This window comes from Gouania willdenowi, unplaced genomic scaffold, assembly GCF_900634775.1.
Source record: "Gouania willdenowi unplaced genomic scaffold, fGouWil2.1 scaffold_269_arrow_ctg1, whole genome shotgun sequence".
Lineage (NCBI taxonomy): Eukaryota > Metazoa > Chordata > Actinopteri > Blenniiformes > Gobiesocidae > Gouania > Gouania willdenowi.
In genome coordinates, this window is record NW_021145026.1 from 1,150,141 (window position 1) to 1,169,968 (window position 19,828).

General features: G+C 36.5%; 1 pseudogene; it reads right to left on the reverse strand.

Moving 5' to 3' along the window:
- Positions 1 to 10,696: 10,696 nt before the first annotated feature.
- Positions 10,697 to 10,814, reverse strand: LOC114459157 (uncharacterized; annotated as a pseudogene).
- Between the last annotated feature and the right edge of the window lie 9,014 nt (positions 10,815 to 19,828).

Genomic DNA, 19,828 nt, shown 5'->3' on the forward strand with positions numbered 1-19,828 from the left:
ATTCTCTCTGTATCACTGACATGTTCATTCACTCAGAGCTTCATGAGGACACTTTGAATGAACACACACACACACTTACACTTCCTCACACCAGCTTTGATCCTCTGCTCTCCTCCATGGTCCGCCCTGCAGGAGCAAACACAGGCAGTGATTTACACACCTAAAGAGTCCAAAGTGCTGCTCAGAAACCTGATGCCATCTCCATCAAGCTCTCCATGTTTCTACTGGTTTGTCTTCAATAGCTTCACCTTCTTCATCTCCTTCAAAGTGTTCCTCTCTTCATCCTCACTGATTGGTTCCACCTCCTCTGATCTTAACTATACACTATTATATATATGTATATATACACTATTTGGTCACCTAGGCTGAAATCCAATCAGAACTCATGTGATCATGTGATCAAACGTGTTGATCACATCTAATCTGTCTGTGTTTACAAACATTAATACCATCATAAATCAGGTTGATCAACAGTAACTGAATATTCAGCAGGGCCACAGGAAGTAGGGGTGCTGGGGGTGTTGCAGCTCCCCCTATTGGTGAGAATGTAGGTGTTTAAATATAGTTTATGAAAAATATTTAGCACAATTTATAAATTCATTATGAATATTTAGGGAAATGATTTTGACACACGTAGGCTATTACGTGTATTTTGTATTTGAATACAATTATTTTTAGGCCTAATCAACACAGGTTCACGTTGACTTTTGAAGACATGGGTACGCAGCACCATGACCCAGAAAAGACTCACACACCTTTCTCTGATACACACCCACACACAGATTCTGAACTCTTTGGACATTCATCACCTCATGAGAGACTTTATCTCCACGCCCCCAGAGCACACCTCCACATCTGGACACCTGTAACCATGGTAACCCTCCCTGCAGCTCAAAGTAAGAGCATGGTGCCACCGTACACTTTCATATCTATTCATACAGTTTAACGTCACACTACAGTATTTTTACAAGGTGGTGGTGATGGAGATGAAGTGTGTTATTATGATTGTGTGTTCTGTGTGTAATGGATGTGGAGAGTTGTTAAATAATGTTTAAATAGTCAGATTATTTCCTTGTGGTGTGCATAAAAGGATTTTGGAGTCACGTGACATAAACATAGATGGTGCAGTGACTCAGGTTCATGTCAGCTGATCTAATCTATTGCATTGTTATAGTGTTATTGTGAAGTTTAGCTAATAGTGCATATATTCATCTGAGAACTGATGATGTCTGTGCGTTACAGACCCTGGCTGTGAGTGTGCACCAGGGGCGTAGCACCACATTTTGGGCCCTGGGTACAAACCATCTTGTTGGGCCCCTCCTGTAACTTTTAATATCTACACTTTTTTCACCTGTAAACTAAACTAGTATTCTGATATAAACTTTAATTTTTTGTATTTTATTTGAACTACATTTATATATTTGAGAAAGTTAAAGTATAGGATACAGTTATTTGATATTTACTGTATTTGTATTGTGTATTTGAAAAACAATAAATAAAAAAAAACTTTAAAAATATAATTTTGATCAGTTTTTACATACTTTTTAACCAATTACTAGACATTTAAACCCCATTTTAATTCCAGGCTGACCCCACATGGGGTCCTGACCCCAAGGTTGAAAAAACACTGCAATAACCTAATGACTCCATATCCATTGTTTGTATTTTATAAATATGTTCTACTATATTTTAATGGTTTATTGAATATTGTGTTTGTGACATACTTTTGCTACAATTTATATATATATATATATATATATATATATATATATATATATATATATATATATACACACAGACACACACACAAAGTAAACATGTACAAAGATTAATAAAAGGTAAATAGGTAAATTAGAATCATAGGGACACTTCGGACACCTATTTAAGACTTAGTGGCAGCAAAATTTTGTCTCTAGGTTTCTTTTTTTTTTCCATTCAATATTTGACGAGCAAAAGGAATGTTCCAGTATTTAAATGTGTGAGAGTGCACGTAGTTAATTTCAGACTAAATAATATATTGTCTAAAAAAGATGTGAGTGTTTTAAATCTCTGAAGAACTGAGTAAACAGTTGTTTTCCCTCATTTCACCTTCTCTCCCTTTCTTTGACTTTTTGTCCTGGTTTTCCTTTCTTGAGGAAAAACATGCTGCTTTCTATCTCCTGCTCCACGTCACATCCACAGTTCAGACTACCTGTTTACATATACCTGACTCAGCACTGCAGACTACCTGTTTACATATACCTGACTCAGCACTGCAGACTACCTGTATACATATACCTGACTCAGCACTTCAGACTACCTGTATACATATACCTGACTCAGCACTGCAGACTACCTGTATGCATATACCTGACTCAGCACTGCAGACTACCTGTATACATATACCTGACTCAGCACTGCAGACTACCTGTATACATATACCTGACTCAGCACTGCAGACTACCTGTATACATATACCTGACTCAGCACTGCAGACTACCTGTATACATATACCTGACTCAGCACTGCAGCCTACCTGTATACATATACCTGACTCAGCACTGCAGACTACCTGTATACATATACCTGACTCAGCACTGCAGACTACCTGTATACATATACCTGACTCAGCACTGCAGACTACCTGTATACATATACCTGACTCAGCACTGCAGCCTACCTGTAAACATATACCTGACTCATCACTGCAGACTACCTGTATACATATACCTGACTCAGCACTGCAGACTACCTGTATACATATACCTGACTCATCACTGCAGACTACCTGTAGTCAGCACTCAGCACTGCAGACTACATGTATGCATATACCTGACTCAGCACTGCAGACTACCTGTATGCATATACCTGACTCAGCACTGCAGACTACCTGTATACATATACCTGACTCAGCACTGCAGACTACCTGTATGCATATATCTGACTCAGCACTGCAGACTACCTGTATGCATATACCTGACTCAGCACTGCAGACTACCTGTATGCATATACCTGACTCAGCACTGCAGACTACCTGTATACATATACCTGACTCAGCACTGCAGACTACCTGTATACATATACCTGACTCAGCACTGCAGACTACCTGTATACATATACCTGACTCAGCACTGCAGACTACCTGTCCTGCAGACTACCTGTATGCATATACCTGACTCAGCACTGCAGACTACCTGTATACATATACCTGACTCAGCACTGCAGACTACCTGTATGCATATACCTGACTCAGCACTGCAGACTACCTGTATACATATACCTGACTCAGCACTGCAGACTACCTGTATGCATATACCTGACTCAGCACTGCAGACTACCTGTATACATATACCTGACTCAGCACTGCAGACTACCTGTATACATATACCTGACTCAGCACTGCAGACTACCGGTATGCATATACCTGACTCAGCACTGCAGACTACCTGTATACATATATCTGACTCAGCACTGCAGACTACCTGTATGCATATATCTGACTCAGCACTGCAGACTACCTGTATACATATACCTGACTCAGCACTGCAGACTACCTGTATACATATATCTGACTCAGCACTGCAGACTACCTGTATGCATATATCTGACTCAGCACTGCAGACTACCTGTATGCATATACCTGACTCAGCACTGCAGACTACCTGTATACATATACCTGACTCAGCACTGCAGACTACCTGTATACATATATCTGACTCAGCACTGCAGACTACCTGTATACATATACCTGACTCAGCACTGCAGACTACCTGTATACATATACCTGACTCAGCACTGCAGACTACCTGTATACATATACCTGACTCAGCACTGCAGACTACCTGTATGCATATACCTGACTCAGCACTGCAGACTACCTGTATACATATACCTGACTCAGCACTGCAGACTACCTGTATACATATACCTGACTCAGCACTGCAGACTACCTGTATACATATACCTGACTCAGCACTGCAGACTACCGGTATGCATATACCTGACTCAGCACTGCAGACTACCTGTATACATATATCTGACTCAGCACTGCAGACTACCTGTATGCATATATCTGACTCAGCACTGCAGACTACCTGTATGCATATACCTGACTCAGCACTGCAGACTACCTGTATACATATACCTGACTCAGCACTGCAGACTACCTGTATACATATACCTGACTCAGCACTGCAGACTACCTGTATGCATATACCTGACTCAGCACTGCAGACTACCTGTATGCATATACCTGACTCAGCACTGCAGACTACCTGTATGCATATACCTGACTCAGCACTGCAGACTACCTGTATGCATATACCTGACTCAGCACTGCAGACTACCTGTATGCATATACCTGACTCAGCACTGCAGACTACCTGTATACATATACCTGACTCAGCACTGCAGACTACCTGTATACATATACCTGACTCAGCACTGCAGACTACCTGTATACATATACCTGACTCAGCGCTGCAGAAGCACATGTGGGTCGTACCATTAGCACTGTTTTAAAGGGGTGGTAGCTCGGGCCCTGATGCAGCAGGAATCATTATTTTTAGTGTAAAATCAGTTTATTTTCACACAGAGCCCTTTTTATTCCAATAAATAGAATCTAAAAGTGCTTAAAATGCATTTTCATACACACACATCAGTTGCTTTGTAATTATGACATTACAGCATTACATTAACTGTTTATGGTTCTTGACCAGGGAGATGGTTTATTTATATGTATAACATTAATAATATTTTTGTCTTTGGGGTGATTTTAAACATTGTTTGCTTTTGACTCCTAAATGTTAGACATGAATCACTTGTTAGTGTTTATGGTCAGTGTTTAATATGGTCAGTAGTTTGTTAAGATACTTGTGATTTTGACTTTGTTTTTTCAGATAAGAGTTGACTTATAAGTAATAGACATTCATGATTAGTTGTAATAACTTTGTGTTTTTGTTGTTGTTTAATAGGATTACAGTAGTTATTTGGGGTAATAATCACAATATCAAACATTAATTAATTTGTTTAAATGGTTCTTTTCTTTAGTCTTTATGTCTTTGTCCTTCATGTATAAAGTAAAAATGCTCTTGATAGTTATAACTTGTAGTTTAATTAAGTTTGGTAGTCGTACACATTTTTATTCTTTTTAGTTTTTGAATGTGGATAATATCACACACTAAATCATAATTCTCCCTTTAGAAATACATTTGTCTTATGAATTCCAATACATTACAATGAGAAATAAATGAATAAACAAACCTCTTTGTTTCATATATCTTTGTAAAAGTACATTATTCCATTGAACAATTAAAAGAGACGGGATTATTTTTATTAAGGGATTAATAGTAAACAAATAATTTACTTGATCTATTTATTGACTGTATATAGTGATTATTTCAAAAACATAATAATAAAAAGGAAAATTAAACATAAGACATCAATACATATTCACAGGAGTATAATTTACTAACCTCTCAACACTTCTCTTTAATAAATAATAATAATAATCTTGATAAATATATTTATGACTTTGTATCTCAACTTCAACATAATGCACATAAATGTGTATATATATATATATATATATATATATATATATATATATATATATATATATATATATATACACACACACTTACACACCCATTAAAAATAATAAATATAGATTGATAAAATACATATACACCCATACATACATATCTACACATAAACACACACAAACATAGATTTGAACATCAGCTGAACAACTTTACACAAATAATTAACACTAGAAATAATAATTATAAAATACTTTAGTTTCAAGATATTTTTACGACTTTAACTTTTAGAACTAGAATAGGCTAAAAATGAATTAAATGAATAAATGAAGACTGACACACAAATAAATATAAAAATGAATGAATTAAATAAATAAAGAAATAAGTAAACAAATACTTAAATAAGTCAATAAATAAATAAATAAGTTGATCTCCAAAGCCACCAAATATGACAACACAAAATACTTTTGTTTTAATGATAATTTAACAAAAACCTCTTGGGTAATAATAAAATAAAATAAAAAATCAGGACAACTTTGTTTTTTTAAAATAACCAAACACACATTATAAAAACTTATAGACTCAAAATGGCTCCATCCAGATAGTTTTGATTATGTTAAACTTAGAAGAAAAAACAAACTGTTTCCTACAAAAACATGACATCGAAATAATAATAATAATAATAATAATAATAATAATAATAATAATAATAATAATAATAATAATAATAATAATAATAATAATATGAAATATGAAATAAGAATAATGATAAATAATCTGATCTGACTGATCTGGACATGCCATCTACCAGTGGCTGTTAGTGATTGGTAGATGACCGTTGCTATGGATACTATGGACAAATACAGAATGAACTCTCCCTCAAAAGGAAACACTCTGAAAAAACTCTGCTGCTGGGAAAAGACTAAACTAAAGTGTTCTAATCATTCCCTCCTGATAAAACAAGTAAAGACTGAAGGACACGTCACAGAAAACAATAATGCTGATGCTGCTAAATAATAAACTCTGAATAAATGGAGACTTTGAACCACTAGGAATGAACTTTGACCCTGAACATTGAACATTAATATTACATAGAAGCTTAGTGGTGGTGGTGTCTGCTGGTCTCTTAATGCTTTTCTGGTGTATGTTAACATGAAACACATCAGTTTAGAAATCATTAAATCATACCAATATGTTAAAATTTATAAATAATGCTAATAAGTCTGTAATTTGTTTCATATTTAATTAAAAATGAATACATTAATGAAAAAAGATAAAATACTAATTATTGAACAAACTAAAAAACTTAAATTGTAATATCAAATTAGGAAAATAAACTAAAATACATTTTGGTTGAGAAACTTTTTAATAAAAGTTCAGCCTTTGTTTCAAAGTTAGATTTGAAATGTTTCACATAAAAACATCTCCTCCATGAACCAGTAATTATTTTCTTGAAAAGTTAAACCTAAAATATATAAAGACTAAAAAAAAATAGTAACCACAACAATATTTATGTTTTAGTTTGCTTTAAAATATTTCATTTAAAATCACTAATGTGCTAAAAAGTCACAACTTTCACATTATTACATTATTTAATAATAGACATAGAAACAAAACACACATCAAACAAATGTTTTTCTGATCTTAAATCAGAAATGTCCAAATCAACATATATTAAATTAAAACAGCTTTAATAGATAAACCAGAAATGAATTTCTCCTCTTTTTGACATGAATGAAATGAATGATTATGAAACTATATCTTGTGTGAACTGCAGTGAACTGGTAGAAAGAACATTAGATAACACACAACACAACTTGTTCACAACTGATACAGAAAGAATATAAAAATAACATTGTTTGACCTAGAAAATAAACACTTACACAACAGAATAATTACAACATATAAACATTGATTAAATAATATATTATGGAAACAACACACACACACACACACACACACACACACACACACACACACACACAGACACACACACACACACACACACACACACACACACACACACACACACATATATGAACTGTACATGGTACGTGGTCTATAGATTTAACTAGGACTCTTTAGAGAGATAATAAAGACATAAATACAATCAAAAATCTGTTTTCTTGTAATCTATATAAATATTAGTAAAGGCATAAATTAACATAACACCTGGTTACATTTCTGTTTTGTTCTAATTACTGTTTTATTCTAATGATTTGATTTACTTTTCAGTTCTTTGGGTTATTTTCTTACTTTTTTATTCACTTCTTTAATAATCTCTGTTAGTTTGAATATTATGTTACAACTGTGTAAAATATTGTCATTTTCCTCTCTTTATGTTCTAAAAATCTCACAACTAAAACCCTTATGTGTATTTATATCCTCAGATAGATAAATAAATATGTAGACATGGATAAAATTAGATAGAAATTATAACTTGAAATATTTAAAAAATCATAATCAACCTTTGAAATGTATATAAATGTAGTTTTTTGTTCACAGGATACAGACATCACCAGCTGAGAACAGAAACCATTGGATAAGTATTTGATTTAGACTATTTTTAAATTTGATTTAGTCTATTTTTAAATATGATTAATTTATTTTTATTAAATATAATAAGTTACAAGAGAGGGCAATGATAAAATACTTTATATATAAATTAAAATAATCTGAAACAAACCACCTGCTCAGTTAGGAAATAGAACAGCTGATAGAATAACACTAATTAACTAATATGGATTCATATAATTGTAATTTAAATGAGTAAGTGATATCACTGTGTTTCAATTGATTTTTATTTAACAAAAGTTTCTATATTATATTGATAGATTATTTTTACACAGTTTATATTAGAGGGTGATCACGTGTTTTTGTCGTTTGTGCTTCAAAAGCTTCCATATAAATTTGATAAAGATTGATATTAATTTCTGAAAGTCATTTCCTGACTGGTCGCTGTGGGCAGGCAGGACCGTGAATGTATTTTTCCTCACTAAGAAATAAGAATCAATCAATCAATCAATCAATCAGTTAAGGTTCCTGCTGTGGGTTTTCACATTCACATGGAAAGAGAAGTGATATTAAAATAAAATACACACACACTACATAGCAATCATAGACTCAACACACTATGTGGTTGTATGTAATAAAGAAATTATAAAATCTGTATTGAATAATTCTTACAACACCTTTTGTAATCATGTGATGTTTTATAAGATTAATTTTGATGATCATGTATTCAGTTATTGTTTGTACAGATAAATATAAGTGGCTAATTTCAAGTTTACTGTGTATATTCAATTTAAACACAAATCATGTTTGTTTTCTGTTCTGTTCTACTTATAACTTTTTTCTTATATTAAAACATAGTCCAACAGTAAATCCAAATAAATGTAATAAAGTTAAATAAAAGTTTTTGGCCCACTCTAACAATGGTAAACAAAATAGGAATGTAACTTGAAATCAAATTAAAGGAAAAATAACATTTAAATAAATTAACAAGCTAACTTTAATAACCTGATTTTATAATTTCCAGATTACATTAATATAACATATTAAAACATAGTCTGATTTAAATATTTTGTCTTATTCATAATTTTATTAAGTCACACTGTTAAACAGTGTGAAGAGAGGAAATGTTAGAATAGATTATTATTCATGGTTTCTTTTTGTGTGTAATACTATAATTATATATCTTTATACTCAATAAATCTATTCATAAAATTTATTCAGATCAACTTGTTAGCTGTCATTTTCAGAACAACGACAAACAGTTTCAGAACATCTGATTTTAACTTAATCTAAATCTAAAAATAACACAACTATGTACGTAAACGAAGAGACAAATCAGATATAAACAAGACAATCAGATTAACAATAAAATGTCAGTTTGACCCAAAATGCACAAAGTGTAAATAATTTACAAATAAGAATAATTATATTTTAAAATTAAACTTAAAACATGTTAAACAACTCATGTTCTATATATCTAAATTAATCAAATAAACAACATAGACCCTTAAATGATCAATAATAATGAATAAATCATTAAATCTTAAACATAATTTGTATTGCTTTATATCACCAGTAAATGACATCTTTAACTAATTACAAGGAGCTGATCATTTGATTTCTAAATGTATAAAAACACTGATAAATCTATGTTTGGGGTCCAGGGAGTGAGCAGACCCTGAGGACCACAGCTGTGTTTTAGATGAGTGTCTGTTCTTCTATTGACTTGTTATGACTTGTTGATTCATTTTCTGTTCATCTCTAATAAATTGATTGATTCAGCAAAACCTCTGGTATGTTTCTGTATGAAATCTCAGGTACTGAACACGAGAGTTAGCTCGAAAACTCTAACAATTGTTAAACAATGATATTTATAACATGTCTACAGTTTGAAATAGATTTAAAATGTTTTAAAAACATACATATTTTTGTTTTAATAATTGTATGAGTGGGTCAAGTTAAACATTTTATTATTTTATTTTATATTATGCATTATTGGAATGTCAGCGCTAAATAAATATTTTCAGATTTTAAAGTCAGGGTAGGTGATTTTAGAAAGCTAGCATGATTTTGAATGTAGCTTACACCCCTCCCCTCTGTGCACCGTCTCACTCACATGCATTAGCACAGCTGCTGCAGAAGTGGATCTAAGCTCATTGTTTGTATTGTGTAGAAACTACGTCGTCTCATTCAGCAGTAAGTAAACACTACACTTTATCATTATATACTGTATGTTCAAAAATGTAACTGAAAACTCTGTTTTAAGTCCGTCACCAATGACGCACTTTGAGTGTGGGCTCGTACACAGGAGGGGTGGAGAACGAGCAGGGAGACAGAGAGACGTGATTGGTTAATAAAAAAATAAACCATCTGATTTAATAAGAATAATGCATCGATTTTATATAGCGCTTTATCATAGACACTCAAAGTCACTTTACAGAATTAAGGCATTACTCTTTCATTTCACACTTAGTGGTGGTGAGCAACTATTGTAGCCACAGCTGCCCTGGGGCAGACTGACGGAAGCGAGGCTGCCATAGTGCCCCATCGGCCCCTCCGACCACCACCAACACTCACTCACACACTGCATTCATACTAGACAATGTAGGTGAAGTGCCTTGCCCAAGGACACAATGACAGATACCACTGGGGTGACTGCCACCCCACTGTGGCACCTGGAATTCTCTGTGGTCTCCCATCCAACTACTAACCAGGCCCAGACGTGCTTAGCTTCCAAGATCTAACGGGATCGGGCAATGACAGGCCGGTGTGGCCACATTTTCATTGGTCAAAGTTTTTACAGGTTTACAGCTGCTACACATGATGGATTTTTTTTGTTCCATTTTCAGAGAACATAAGATCTTAATTTCTGTCAGAACATTAGGAAAATTTCAACCAAAAACTTAAAAAAAGTATCTGGAAAAAATCCCCTACCCTACCTTTAATCGATTGTTTATTTGAAACATTGGTATTCATTTATACAATTGCAATGTTTTAATTTTAGTGGTTTGTAACATTCAGAGCTAAAAATGCAATCATTTATTTGGGTTTTCGACCAGTAATTTACATTTCGGTTCATCCCTAATTTTTTGACTTGATAACTTGTGACAGAGTAAAAATTCAAATATAATTTCATAAGATATATTTATATTTTTGTATGAACACAATCCTCACTGATTGGTTCCACCTCCTCTGATCTTCTCTCTCATTCCTTCATCAGCTCCTCATAGTTCTCCATCAGCCTCTCCTCACTCCTCACTACCTTCTTATCTCTGTCCTTCATCCCTCTAACCTGTCCCAGTCCTCCTCCTTTAGTGTCCCACCTCTCACACCTTCATCACATTCCTCTGATACAGCTCTCTGTCACACATGTGATGGGGATTGATGTGAACATGTGATGAGCTGCTGTGATGTGTCTCACCTCAGAGTGTTCAGTCTCTGAGAGAGCAGCTTCACTGCTGAGTTTCCTGGATGGTTGTAGCTCAGGTCCAGCTCTCTCACACTGGAGGAGTTGGAACTCAAAGCTGCTGCCAGAGAAGCCCCGCCCACCTCTGTGATGACACAACCTGACAGACTGGATTCAGAAAAACATCCACAACTCAGGAAACAAGTGAGGAGACGAGAAACAGGACAATGTTGATGGAACATGTGATCCACTGACCTGAGAGAGTCCAGTTTACAGTGAGGACTCTTCAGTCCTTCACACAACAGCTTCACTCCTGAATCCTGCAGATCATTGTTACTCAGGTCCAGATGTTTCACACTGGAGGACTGAGAGCTGAGGACTGAGGACAGAGCTGCACAGCTTCTCTCTGAGAGACCACAGGAACTCAGTCTGTGGTAGAAAGACATTCACATATTAATAATAATAATAATAATAATAATAATAATAATAATAATCATCACATTATTGACAGGATTCAAACCTCTGCTGTACACTTCATCTGCTTTATTACCTCCACCAAGGAGGAAAGATTTCAGCTGCCAGAGGGACTCCTGATCAATAAACTGATTCTGATCAGTTTCAAAGATAAAAAATGCCTATCTCTCATCATCATATAAATTCATATCTGGGTTTGTAATTGATGGATCTGTATAAAATGTGACTCAGTTATATTGGGTTGGTTAATCAATAATCCCACTGAGTTTCATCCTGATCAGATCCAGATTGTTTATTTCATTGATTTATTTTCTTTTTTTAAAATGTGTCCATACATTGTGACCTACTGGATGTTTATTAATGGGATATAAATGTGGTTCCAAGCCTCTAAAGTGTTAATGATCATGGTACCATGATCAGGATCATTGATCATTGATAACTGATAATATCTGTGAAAAGGAGGTTCAGAGCTTGGTGGAGGTTTGCACTTTATACTGTTCATTTAGTCGACTAAACATTTTCATCATAGTTTTTGTTGATTAAAGTTTTTCAAGTGACAATAACTAAACTACGACTAATTAAAAAAAAATACATGTTGACAAAAACTTGTTAAGGCGAAATTATTAGCTTAATAATATATTTACTCATACATTATTAATCCTTAAGCCTTGGGTAACTTTCCATTGTGTGATTCTCATGTCTTCAACTTTGCTCTGGGTCAGGCCACCTTCTCCAAAGCACACGATATCTTCTCAAGGCAACCACAAGGCCAGACGCATAGGCACTCTCTGTGCACACAGTCACATAGGCACACATACACACCCAATACACATCCATTCACACACACAAACACCACACACCCATACACCTCCAACACTCACGACAATCAGATACAAGAACTGGTTGTTTTGACTCAAGTCACCCTCTGTCCTCACCCCCTCCCTCTCCCTTTATCTCTATCTCCTGGGGGGAGGAGGGAGGGGGACTAAGGGGAATATACGTGTTGGATTAAAACTGTGGGTCACTCGATCATCGGACGTCCGCCCGGACGGTCACTAATTTTTGTTCCACTTTGTTCCATCTTTGTACTTTTTTACTTAGTTTTAGAATAAACCTTTTTTATAAAATCATCAATGCTTCGCCTGGACTCCATCACTCAACCAGAGCAATAAATCATGTCTCCAAATGAGGTCAACCGCAAATTTAGCCGTAACAATTGGCGATCACGAACGGGATCCATCTTCTGCTCTGGGGGACTTCTGCCGTGGAACAGCACTGAGAGTGGACGAGTGGACGCACTTAAAACCCCGGGGCTGCCCCACGGTGGTCTGCCCTCGGACAGAGACTGGACCACGAACCATCGGTTGATCCTCAAACACCAATTCGACTATTAACACTAGAAGTCCCAGGGATTTCTATATCCCCCCAGAAGTCCCAGAGCAGGGTCAAATGAACTCTAGGACCAAACTGACGACTCTGATGGCTACAATTTGCATCTATTCATTTGTAAATGAATCACCTGAGAAATCAGCAGGGGGGAGAGCCTGACTCTAACAATAGAAGTCTGGAATGTTAGGGGGAAGTGCCCTGGAAGCTAAAGTCACAATGCCCCGTTTATTAACTCATTCTGCTTGATGCTGGGGGAGAACAAACATAGACTACAAACATTGAAAGAAACAGAGTCACTTGAGGGCAAAAAAACATCAGATTTAATGTGTAGTGTAAATGGGGCCTGAGACAAATCCAGTAAGGACATTGTTACTGAGCACTTCAAGAACCTGGGTGTGCCTCTCAACAATAAACTGTATAATAAGGGCCATAGTTTAAAATTATATATATATATATTTCATTATCACAATCCCTTCACAACCTGGTCAAGACACTGATGTGCATCAGAATTTATGAACTTTGATGAAATCATAGCATGTTCAGAATGTGTTCAGAGTATGTTCACAGGTTGGGGTGGGGTAGGGAGGAGCTGGGATAATTTCCATACCTATAGGAATAGCCTATTTTCATGCAGCCATTTGTGCTGTGGGGAATAAATAGCTGACTGCTTCCACCACACAGTCATTAAAAATGAATAATTTTTGTGTTCTTTTTGAATGAAGCTTGTGTTGGAAAGTTGGCATTTAAAAATAAAAAAGTAACCAGAAAAATTGTAGATGTTATACAAAAAATGACAAAATCAGGAAAAAAGGTTGCTGTGTCATAGGGGGTTAAAGCCTCCACCTTATGATAATTATAAATATATATTTCTTACATAGTCCATTAACACATGTAAAAAAACCCAAAAAGAGTTAAAATATCAATGCAACTGTATATAACTATATATTAACTGAAATTCTTCCTGAACCCAGGATGCAGGGCCCCTCCTGTGGTGCGACACTTACTGCCTCATTGACATAACAAAAGCAGCTGAGGACAGGCGTTAGCTCAAATCCTTTGGGTCGAATGACCCCTCTCTGGGTTTTATAGGTAAAAAATTAATTTGACCCCTCTGTGGGACTTCTAGTGTTAAGGTAAAGATACCTTTTTATATATATATATACATTTTCATTTACATATATATATTCGCTCTGTGTTGATAGAAAGGAAAACCAGTCGAGCACTGTATTGATTTTCATCATTCTGTAGATTCTCTCCTCCTTCAGCTGTTCTGTGTTTTGACGCAGTGAAAGAAACTGCCATGAGAAAGGGTCAAATGGTTGAAGTTCTTTGCTTTTAATATTATAAGTTCCCTCTATTTTTCTTCGGGCTCGGATATTTTTGTTTAGGCATGAAATACGGCTGGTCATTATTTACTTTGGTTTTGTTCAGGCACCTCCACGGACAGCCTGTGAGGTCCTGACCATAGGATAGACAGGCAACCAAAGTTTCCAAAACACCCCGCTGCCATGTAACGAGTTCACCTCTGTACCATATAAAAATAGATTAAAACCCCAAACCTAACCTAAACTGTAGTGAAGACTACAGGGCGTAAACACTGATAATGGGAATCAAACAGATGAACAACCCAATAAACAAATAATATATGCATCCGCATATACAATCTTGGTATGATGTGAACTCAGATCATGCTTTCGGTGAGTTTTACTTCTTTTTTATCTTTGTTTTTATTTTGTTTAAACGTGTGAATGGAATCAGATTTCTCCCTTTGGTTGTTTGGCTTTAATGCTCTCATTTTGGAGAGAGTCGGCTTTGGTTTTTTTGTTTTTCTCTCGCAGTGAGAGAGTCACACACACACACACACACACACACACACACACACACACACACGCACGCACGCACGCAGAGAGAGAGAGAGAGAGAGAGAGAAGCACGCGCACGCACAGAGCGCCCACGCACACGCACAGAGAGAGAGAGAGAGAGAGCCAAACACACGCACGCACAGAGAGAGAGAGAGAGAGAGCCAAACACACACACACGGGAGACACACACACACAATCACACCCACACACGCACACGCAAGAGAGACAGAGAGAGAGAGGTAGCGCCCCCATCGGCCTACAGAATAGTGCTAAGACATCACAACAGACATTATTTTTATTTTTATTTTGCTAAGACATCACAACAGACACTATTTTTATTTTTATTTTGAATTTTATTTGATTTCATGCTTGATATATCTGGGGTCCATTCTAAAATGAATATGAGCAACACACACTCAAACACACACACAGATGAATACAGTATTTCATTTTATTTCATTTTAATATTACTGTTATCATCATTATCATTTTTTATTATTTTATTGTTAGTTTCTGTTGGCTTTGCGGTTGTCCCTGAAGAAATGACATCTTCAATGAAAGCTCTTAATGAATGAAATCACCTTCAACTCTTATGCAAATGAAATGTCAACATCATTCAAAAGACCAAGCTCCAGAAGGAGATCGACTATCAAAGGACTCGACTCTCCCATTCAGCAAAGCAATGCTGCAACGAAATAACTCGCTCAGTCCCAAGTCAACTCTTCATCGTCTATGGAATGGGCCGCATGCCAATGCTGGGATTACCATATCCTGCCCCATCATCAAAGACTGAGAACCTGTGGGCGTCGGAGTTGGTTGGACACTCCCCCACCAATGAGTTGCGAGTTAAATGCCACGATTACTGCCTGAATGATGGGCAGCAACTGCAGACTGATCACACGTCTGCTGGAACATCTTCACCAAAAGAGACACTGTTTCAAAAGCCACGAGGATACCAAGCCAGAAGAAGTCCACCACAGCCTTTGGTGGTAGTGCTTTATCACTTTAGCCTTGAACTTTGGCATGGAGGGGGACAACTAGCAAATAGCCAACAAGCTTCTCCTTCGATAGGACAATACTAACCCCTCTATCTTCTGACTGTACGCTAGATTATTTTGTTTTCATTTATTCTCTCACACGCTTTGAGCTCTAAGCAGACAGACCAGACATACAGTCACACACCCACATTCATAACTATGAGCTGAAACACAGGACCACCAGAACTTCACACAAAACCCTTCTGTTTGCCACATGAGACCATGTGTGCCCATCATTTATCTTTGCTTTTATTCATTATGTTGCTCATTTATTTACACTGCTTTTACCTTTATGAGAAAAGAACAAACAAAAGGGAAGAAAATAGTGTTACTGATAGGTTTGTTTTTGTTTGCTTTTCTTTCATTTTATTTTCTTGTTGAGGGGAGGCCCCCCACAATGCAAGATATGGTTACATCCGCTGAAGAAAGAGCCCTCTGTTGCCTCAGCTTTTGGAGCTGAAGTTTTAATTTTTTATTCTTTTATTGGCCATGATGTTTTTGAGCTCACACGTTTTTTTTCTCCTTTGTTATTTCTGAACGATTCTTCTTTTACTCTTTTGTTTTTACTCAATTTCAGGTAAATTGAGACAGAGATTGAGGACTGCAGCCTCAACCAAGTTTACATTTTGACATTTTTTTTTACCGATACCCTCGTAAACAATCTGTACCTTACCCTTTTTGAAGCTGCTTGCGACAGACAGCCTAGTTCAACATTCATCGTTTTCATTTTACGCGCCTCCCCCTTACCGCGTCGGACTGTCTTGCTGGCCCGAAGCCACTCGACAGCAGGGGGGGGTACCAAATTTTTCCTGAGAAAACTGTCCCATTAGTTGCTATGACTACATAGGCAATTACTTTTCAAACAAGAAGTCCTGGTTTAATGTGCAGAAAAAGGATAAACCTTGCTAGGGAAAGCGCTCTTTGGGGGATAGTGGTCCACCTGATTTAATGTGCAGCTTCGTAACCGAATACCGTTCTGAACAAATTTCTACGTTCCCTTAGAGTGAGGGTTATTAGAGGTTGCGTGCTCCGTTCAATGTTGAATAATCTTAGAGGCGCCCAAAAAGTCCTGACAGTTCTGCGTTGGTGTTGTTTATAATTCTCCTGCTAATTCGGAGGGTTTTTATATCTCCGGAGTAACGAGTGGTCGAGTTTGAAATTCTCCCAGCTTTATATTTTAATAAAGTCACAGGTTGAGAGGTTATCCTTCCCCCATAATCCTCCCAGCTTTATATTTTCACAAAGTCAGAAGTTGGAAGGTTCCCCTGGAAATTCTCCCAGCTTTATATTTTCATAAGGCCAGGTTGAGAGGGTCTCCGGCGAATTCAGATATTTGTTTTAAGTTTCTGGAATTTGCAGCTGTTGAGAGTTTCCCCCGGTTGGGTACCGGGGTTGAGTTTGTTAAGTGCATGGCCGTGCCGTTCCTGCCTGATCAGCAGATGAGCAGACTGTCAGTACCACGGGCGATAATCTAAGACTCCGCCAGGGCGGAAGTAAAAAGGAGTGTACCTCTTAGTAATCAGATGATACCAGTGAAAAGCAATTAATTAACACTAAAAGGTTGCCAAGCATGGGGGGGCAATAAGAGCTCATTGATCCCAAGAGAGGAGGTGGACTGGCTATCGCCGCTGGTGGGTTTAGATGAGGCCTATATTCTACTTAGACACTATGCAGCAAAACCTTGTGAATGCATGGACGTGAAAATTGAGGCATTAACGTGTGCGGTGCATGGGTGACTGAATGATGACACGTTACGTATGCCTGAGAGAACCGCGTTGTGAGTGCGAATGTGCCGTGGACGTGTCATTGAGTGATTGACCGATGAATGGCTGTTGACTACACATGTTCCTCTGTTTCACCTTCCTTTCCTCCTGGGTTTTGATGCACTAGATCTTCTCCCTGTTTTTGCCAATTATGTAGTGGGGTGTTCAGATCTCACTGCTGCTCGTTAATAGAATTATGGTTTTAGGCCTTGGGCCTTCTAAAAAGTTTACCAGGTTTTAAAGGTTATTTTTCTGGGCGTTTAAAAACACCAAACGACGTTTTTAATATATGATACCACTTTCAGTGGAATGACTGGTTTTGACCTTGACTGACCTTACTGTTCATGTTCAGTGTCCATGTTTTTGTTGTTATATGTGTATACTCGTTGTTGTGTGCACTTGTCTATGTCTTCGTCTTAGTTGTTGTTATTGTGTTGTTTTTTCCAATATACAGGTCGCTGGCTGTATACTCAAAGGAGACGAATCAAATCCAACTAAAGAAAAGGGATATTTTAAATTATTCATTTAAGTCTTAATGTGTTCTCTCTTTCTTTTTCTGAGTGTTTCCGAATAGAAAATGCCACCGCCTTTTCGACTCCAATCCTACCTCCTTCGGCCGTCATGCCTGGTCACTGCTTCTTATTATGAAGGATGAGAATTAAAGGGAAGTATTGTCCATAACTATAACTGGGAAGCAAAGGGAAATAGATTGAAATAGACACGTGACAATATGACATATTGTGGATGTTCTAACATAATATCTATTCCAGAGACTACAGAGACTTCCAATCCAACTGCGAAAGTGGGGACAGATCTTCAAATTTCCAAAGGGAGCGTACAGTTGACCCTGGCTTTGACCTTTATGGCTGAGGAGGAGGAGGTCGAGGAGGCTGGAGGGCACAAAAACAGGCGGACACAAGAGAGAGGAAAACGGAGACACATCCAAAATGATCAGATAAGTGATTTTCCAATGATATTTATCATATGGTTTTAAGAATCCAAATGCATTCTTATGTAAAAAAAAAAAAAAAAAAAAGGGAAGGGAGGGGCCAACGTCCCTCTGATTTTTGATTTATATTTTATCATAGGAAAATAATATACCCCAAAACCCTCCAACCATTTTCTTCTTGTTCCACCAGCACTTAGCGTACAAGACCATAAAACACCTTCACTGGGTTTAGTAAAATTAAGGGTTCTCAACATTGGGTTGGTGGTCCAAACATGGGTCGCCTGAGATTTAAAAAGGGTCCTCCTGAAATTCTTGATAATTGATTGATATAAGTGATAGTTTAAAGTTAAGTAAGCATTTAAGGAAGCTCTCCAAACCGTGCTGGGGCTCGTCACCCCTACGAATGGGATAAATACAGAGAACAAAAGACAATATGATTGTTCGACTCAACTTAACTTTAATTCTGTCTAACCTTAAAGGGCCAATAATCTTGCTTAACTCTGGTTCAGACACAGAATAGGAGACACTTTTGCCACCAATTTACCTTCAAAATTAAGTAAATTACATCTCAAAAATTAATTATGAGGGAAAAATAATGAAATAAATGAACTGACAAATTCAGCGCTATAAAATAATTAGGTTATTTTATTAGGTGTGGAGTGTTAACATTATTCAGAATAAATAAAGGATAGAATAAGATTTCTCCTTCACAAATAAGAGATAGCAAAGAAAAAATAAAACAAACAATTTAAATAAATAAATAACATTATTTATTCATTTGGTTAAACTTATTTAGCTTTCTCACATCTCCATGTCTCCCAATTGTATGTATTCATCTTGAGAAGACATGTAGGCACACTCTGCACTTCTCCGTCCGACTTGCATGTCCTTCTCCGTCCGACTTGCATGTTCTTG